We start from the raw sequence: 6,847 nt of genomic DNA on the forward strand, positions 1-6,847 counted from the left end.
TTTACATCCATTAAACCAAATGAGAGTATATATATTTGAAAATATTTTTAAAGACAAAACATATATTTGCATGACTAGTAACCCATCAAAGATGGATGTCAGGAATTCAAAGAATGATGAAAGCATGTTAAGGTAATTGACATATAAACAGATTCTCTGATCATGGACATTTTATTTTAATTTATAATCTGGCTAATCAGGATCCAGGGTGAAGCACATGGTTTGAATTCAACTATGAAGCTAAAACTTGGTAATTCAAACCCACCCTTTAGTGTCATGAAGGAAATCCTTACTGGATGACTTCTATAATGATTAAGTTCAAGAAAACCCTATGCAATAGTTTTATTCTGTAACAATATTGTTGTTGTTATGTGCCATCAAGTCGATTCCGACCCACAGCGACCCTGTACAGGGTTTCTGAGGAGCAGCTGGTGAGCTTGAACCACCAACCTTGCAGTTCAAACAGTTTTGCAGCCTGGCACTTTAGCCCACAGCACCACACCAGGACTCATGAATTGAGATCAACTCCATGACAATGTTGTTGTTTCTTTTTTAAATGCAATTCTATTACTTATTGTAAGAATCTCTGGTATTATTGTGATTTATGAGCTGGGTTACTAACCACAAGGTCAGAAGCTCAATTCTACCAGGCACTTTGTTAGAGAAAGGTGAGGCCTGTTGCTGTCATAAAGATTTATAGTCTTAGAAACCCTATGCAGGGTCATTATGTGTCAGAAGCAACTTGTTGGCACACAACCACTACCACCATTTCTTCTTGTTGTTTTTATAAATATCTATATCAAGGGTATGCATTACACAGTTCTTTGTGTCAGTAAGACGCTGTTGGATAAACATTGGTTTACCAACAACGAGATTGGCACTTCAAAACCACTAGCCTTTCTTGGAAACCTTATACAAGGTAATGATGAGTAAGAACCAATTCGAAGGCACTTAATGACAATAACACTTGGATAAAACAAAGTACATTTGACTGCTTCTTAAGAGGAAAAATCCGTTGCCCTGGATTATGACTCATTGTGACACCATCTGTGTCCAACCAGAACTGTGTTCTATGAGGTTTTCAATGACTGACTTTTCAGAATATCATTAAGACTTTCTTCCAAGATATCTCTAGGTATACTCCAACCTTCTGACTATCAATCAAGTACATTATTGAAATGATTTTTTTTTTTTTTAAAGAAGGTTACTTCTTATTTTATGTTTCCCTCATAACAACAGAGGTTCTGTGGAGTCAATCATTCTTATGTTTCAGTTAGGTGCCCTTGAGTGAATCTTAGTCACAACAGAATAAAACATTGGCTAGTTCTGTGCCAGCTTCATATTTACTGTTATATTTGAACACACCACTCATCTGTCATTTTGTCAAGCATTTGTGGTGCTTGTATGTTGTTGTGATTCTGGAAACTATTCCACAGGCATTTTAAATACCAGAAGTGTCACAGATGGTGGACAGGTTTCAGCTGAGCTTCCAGATAAAGATAGTTTAGGAAAAAGGAGAAACAGACTACTTCTGAATATGTAGTCACTGAAAACCTTATGAACACTAGCTGAACACTTTCAGCACCAGAACAATCAATATTGAAACACGATGAAGACCACCAGAAGATTGTCAGATAGAGTGCTGGTAGATGAGCCCTTCAAGTTGGAAGACACTCAAAATATGACTGGGGAAGAGCTGCCGCCTCTAAATACAGTTGAATATGATGACATGAATGGAGTAAAGCCTTTGGGACCTTTATTTCCTGATGGGTAACAACTCAAAATGAAGAGAAACAGCTGTAAGCATCCATTAATAATCAGCATATGGAATGTATTAATGAAAATTGGAAATTGTCAAAAATTAAATGGAATGCATAAACATCAATGTTCTAAGCATTAGTTAGGTGAAATCTAACTAGGAATGATAAAGTAAAGAATTATATCACATTCATCATCAAAAAGAACTTACAAAGATCTATCTTGAAGTACAACACTGGCTGTGACAGGATTATAGTCATATGTCTACAATATTAACTGTCATAGGATAATATCCATACACCTACAAGTCAATCAAATTGACTACATCTGTGGAAAGAGACAGTGGTATAGCTCTAGATTATCAGTCAAATCAAGGCCAGGAGCAGACTGTGGAATAGACCATCAATTGCTCATACGGAAGTTCAGGCTGCAGCTGAAGAAAATTAAAACAAGTCCAAAATACCAAACTATGACTTGAAATATAGCCAACCTTAATTCAGAGTTCATTTCAAAAGAATATTTGCTGCATTAAACACTAAAGACTCAACCAAAACAGTTGTGAGATGACATCAATAACACCATACAGGAAGAATACAAAAAAGGTCATTAAATAGACAAGGAAGAAGGAAAACACCCAAATGACTGACAGAAGAGACTTATTCTGAAACTTGCTCTACAGCATAGAGATGATAAAGCAAATGGAAGAAAGGAAAATGAAAGATCTGAACAGAAAATTTCAGAAGGCTCCCTGGATGCCAGGATGGCCAGACATCTTCTCTAATACTCTGAACATATTGTCAGGAGGTGTCAGTCCCTGGAGAAGGTTATCATGTTTGGTAAAATGAAAAAGAGGAAGGCCCTCAAAGTGATGCATTGGCACAGTGTGAGTAGCAATGGGCTCAAATGTAGTAATTGTTGTGAGTTTGGCACAAGACTGGGCAGTGTTTCTTTCCATTGTGCATTGGGTTGCTAAGAGTTGGTATTGACTCAATGGTCCCTAACAACAACAAGGAGACATAATTATTACAACTATTATTCAAATTTATCCAAAATACAATGACGATTAATTTAAGCATTTTACCAACTTCTTCATTCTGAAATAGATCAAACATGCAAGCAAGATGTATTCATTATTTCTGACAATTGGAATACAAAGGTTGGAAACAGAGGAAGGATAAGTAGTTGAAAAATATGAGTATAATGATAGAAAGGATGGTGGAGATTGACTGATAAAATTTTGTAAGAACAAATTTTCATTGAAAATACTTTGAAAAAAAACATAAAAGACAATGATACACTTGGACCATATGGAATACACAGAAATCAAATTGACTTCATCTTTGGAATGAGACAGCAGAAAAGTTCCATATCATCAGCTAAAACAAGACCAGAGGCAGACTGTGGAATAGATCATCACTTGCTTTTATGCAAGTTCAGGCTGAAGCTGAAGAAAATTAAAACAAGTTCATAAGAGCCAAAATATGGCCTTGAACATATCCCACCTGAATTTAGAGATCATCTCAAGAACAATTTTGATGTATTAGACAATAAAGACCAAAGACCAAAAGAGTTGTGGGATGACATCTAAGACATCATACACGAAGAAAGCAAAAGTTCACTCAGAAGACAAGAAAAAAGGAAAAGACAAATATGGATGTCAGAAAAACCTCTGAAACTCAGTCTCCAGCATAGAGATGCTAAAGCAAATGGAAGAGTGTTGTTGTGTTGTGAAGTGCCATTGAGTAGGTTCTGACCCATAGCAACCCTGTAAAAGGTTTCCAAGGAGCAGCTGGTGAGCTTGAACTGCCGACCCTGAAGTTCTAATGGCTTTGCAGTTTGGTGCATTAACCCCCAGTACCACACCAGGGCTCCAAATGGAAGATATGTCGAAGTAAAAGAGATGAACAAAAACTTTAAAAGTCAGCTAGAGAAGACAAAGTCAAATATTATAACAAAATGTGCAAAGACTTGGACATATTATCAGGAGGGAGCATTCTCTGGAGAAGGATATCATGTTTGGTAAAGTGGAGGGATGGAAAAAAGGAGAAGATCCCCAATTATATGGATTGGCACACCAGCGACAGCCATGTACTCAAGGATGGAAACGATTGTGATGTTGGCTTATGACCAGACAGTGTTTCCTTCTGTTGCGCACAAGGTCACTATGAATCTGAACTGACTAGATGGCACCTATCAACAACAAAATCATGCCAAACCATCTTGTTGGGGATCTATGTCTTTTTCGCGGACTCTCCATTTTACCAAGCTGGATATCTTTCTCCAGTAATGGGTCCCTTCTGATAACATATTGGAAACATGAGAGATGAACTCTTGCCATCTTCTTATCTTAGGAGCATTTCTTCCAAGACAGATTTGTTTGTTCTTCTGGAACTACGTGGTATTTTGTTACTCTTCTCCTACACCATAATCCAAATGACTTGATTCATTGATTAACTGTCACATGCATCTGAGGTGATTGAAAATACCATCGCTTGGGGTTTCTTGTTATTAGGTGTCATCAAATTGGTTCTAATTCATAGCAATCCTATACAAAACAGAACATAATACCTCCTGATCCTGTGCCACCCTTACAATTGTTGTTATGTGTGAACCCATTACTGCTGCCCAAGTCTGAATCCATCTCAATGGGGAAGTCTTCCTTTTTTTTCACTGACCCTCCACTTTAACAAGCATCATGTCCTTCTCCAGGGACAGGTCCCTCTAATTATATGTTTGAAGTATAAGAGATGGAGTCTGGCCATGCTGGCTTCTAAGGAGCATTATGATTGTACTTCCAACATAGATTAGTTTGTTCTTCTGTAAGTACATGATCCTTTTTATATTCTTCTCCAGCACCATAATTCAAATGCATTAATTCTCCTATGATCGTCTTTATTCATTGTCCAGCCACACATGCATATAAGGCAAATGAAAATCCATGGCTGTGATCAGGTACACCTTGGTCCTCAAACTGACTTCTTTGTTCTTGAACACTTTAAAGAGGTCTTATGAAGCAGATTTGACTTCATGAATCAGTCATTTGATTTCTTGACTATTGATTCCTTGAATGTTAATTGTGGATTCGAGCAAAATGAAGTCTTTGAAAACTCCAGTGTTTTCTCCATTTATCCTGTTGTTATTTATAGTTCCAGTTGTGAGAGTTTGTGAGGGTTATTGTTTTCTTTGTATCAATTTTCTTTAGCTTCAGCCTGAACTTGCATATTAGCAACTGATGGTTGGTTCTACAATCTTCCTTGAGCCTTGTTTTGATTGATGATATTGAAGTTCTCCACCAACTCTTCCCACAGATGTTGTCAATTGATTTCTGTGTGTTCTATCTGGTGACAGCCATGTGTTCACACAACTTTTATGTTGTTATAAAAAGGTATTTGCAATGAATAATTCATTTGTCCTTCAAAATTCTATAATGTAGTCATCGGCATTGTTTCTGTCATCAAGGCCATATATTCCAACTACTTATCCTTCCCCTTTGTTTCAAACATTCCCATTCTATTCACCAGTAATTAATAATGCATATTGATTGCATTTGTGATCAATTTCAGGCTGAAGAATTTGGCAGAATTCTTCAGTTTCACTATCACAGGTTTAGATGTTGGTCTGGAAATTTAAATAATAGTGGTATTATCTGGTCTTCCTTGTATGCATATGGTTGTTATCCTATCATTGTTGTTGTTATTGTTAAGTGAAGTTTAGTCATTTTTTAACTCATAGCAACCTGATACAGAGTTTTCAAGGAGTAGCTGGTAGGTTTGAACTGTTGACTTTGTGGTTCACAGTCCAGAGCTGATCCTATAGCAGTACACCAGGAGCATTTTATTTCAATATAGATCTGAAAATGTTCTTTTAATGATGAATGTGATGCCATTCCTCTTTAATTTTTCACTCTTCACATTATAAACTATGTTCTTTTTGTTAAGTGCCTTCCAATCGATTACTACTCATAGAGACCTTGTATAGTGTTTGCCGATGAGCAACTGGTGAGTTTGAACTGCCAATCTTATGGATCAAACCATCCTTGTGGTCCACTGTGTATTCGACAGTGCCACACCAGGACTCCATGTTAAACTATAAGGTTGTCTAATTCAAAATTGTCCTTACCAGTCCATCTCAGCTCACTAATTCCTAGCATATCTGTCTTTATGTGCCCCATTTCAGTTTCATAACTTCCACTTTTCCTAGATTCATGCTTCGGATGTTCCATCATCTAATTAATAATAAATGTTCACAGCTGTTTGGTCTTATTTTCAGACATGCCCTATCAGCAAATAAAGGTCTCTAAAGCTTTGCTTTTGGTCAACTGGACTTTCAAGACACAGCTCCTTTTCAGTTTTATTTTCAATGTCTTCAACACTATATGTGATAATGTTCAGCTTTTGTACAAATGGTTTTCATCTCTGGCACGATATCTGAAAATGGTCTACTAACCATACATTTGCTGTGGTTGTTTTTATTAAATGCCATCAAGATTTTTCTGTCTTACAGCAAAACTGTATAGGATATTAATGAGTGCCTGGTTAGTTTGAGCCACAAACCTTGTGATTCAAAATGTCCTTGAAGTCCAGTGTTTTATCACAAAGCCCAAACATTTTATTTGTTGTTGTTGTGAAGTACCATTGAGTTGATTCTGACCCATAGCGACCCTGTATCTGGTTTCAGAGGAGCAGCTGGTGAGCTTGAACCACTGACCTTGCAGTTTAAACGGCTTTGCAGTCTGGAGTATTAACCCACAGTGCCATTTATAGTGGCTATCATTTCTCCCCCAACGAGAAGGATTGGCCAAGTGGCAGCGTCTATGGACTCAAGTATGGCAACAGTAGTGAGGTTGGCCCAGAATCGGACAGTATTTCATTCTACTGTACATAAGGTTGCTATGAGTTGGTACCAATTCGATGGCACCTAAGAAAAACAACATCATTTCAAAAGTGGTCTACCTCTCCTAGGTATGTCTTAGTCTGGAATCACCACTGAAACCTGCTGATCCTGCTTTTGGTGGCATAGATTCCAGCATCACAGTAGCATGCAATTAATCACAGTAGTACAAATTGACAAAGAAGTGGTGCTTTTGACT

The sequence above is a fragment of the Chrysochloris asiatica genome, unplaced genomic scaffold (assembly GCF_000296735.1).
Source record: "Chrysochloris asiatica unplaced genomic scaffold, ChrAsi1.0 scaffold00491, whole genome shotgun sequence".
Taxonomy (NCBI): domain Eukaryota; kingdom Metazoa; phylum Chordata; class Mammalia; order Afrosoricida; family Chrysochloridae; genus Chrysochloris; species Chrysochloris asiatica.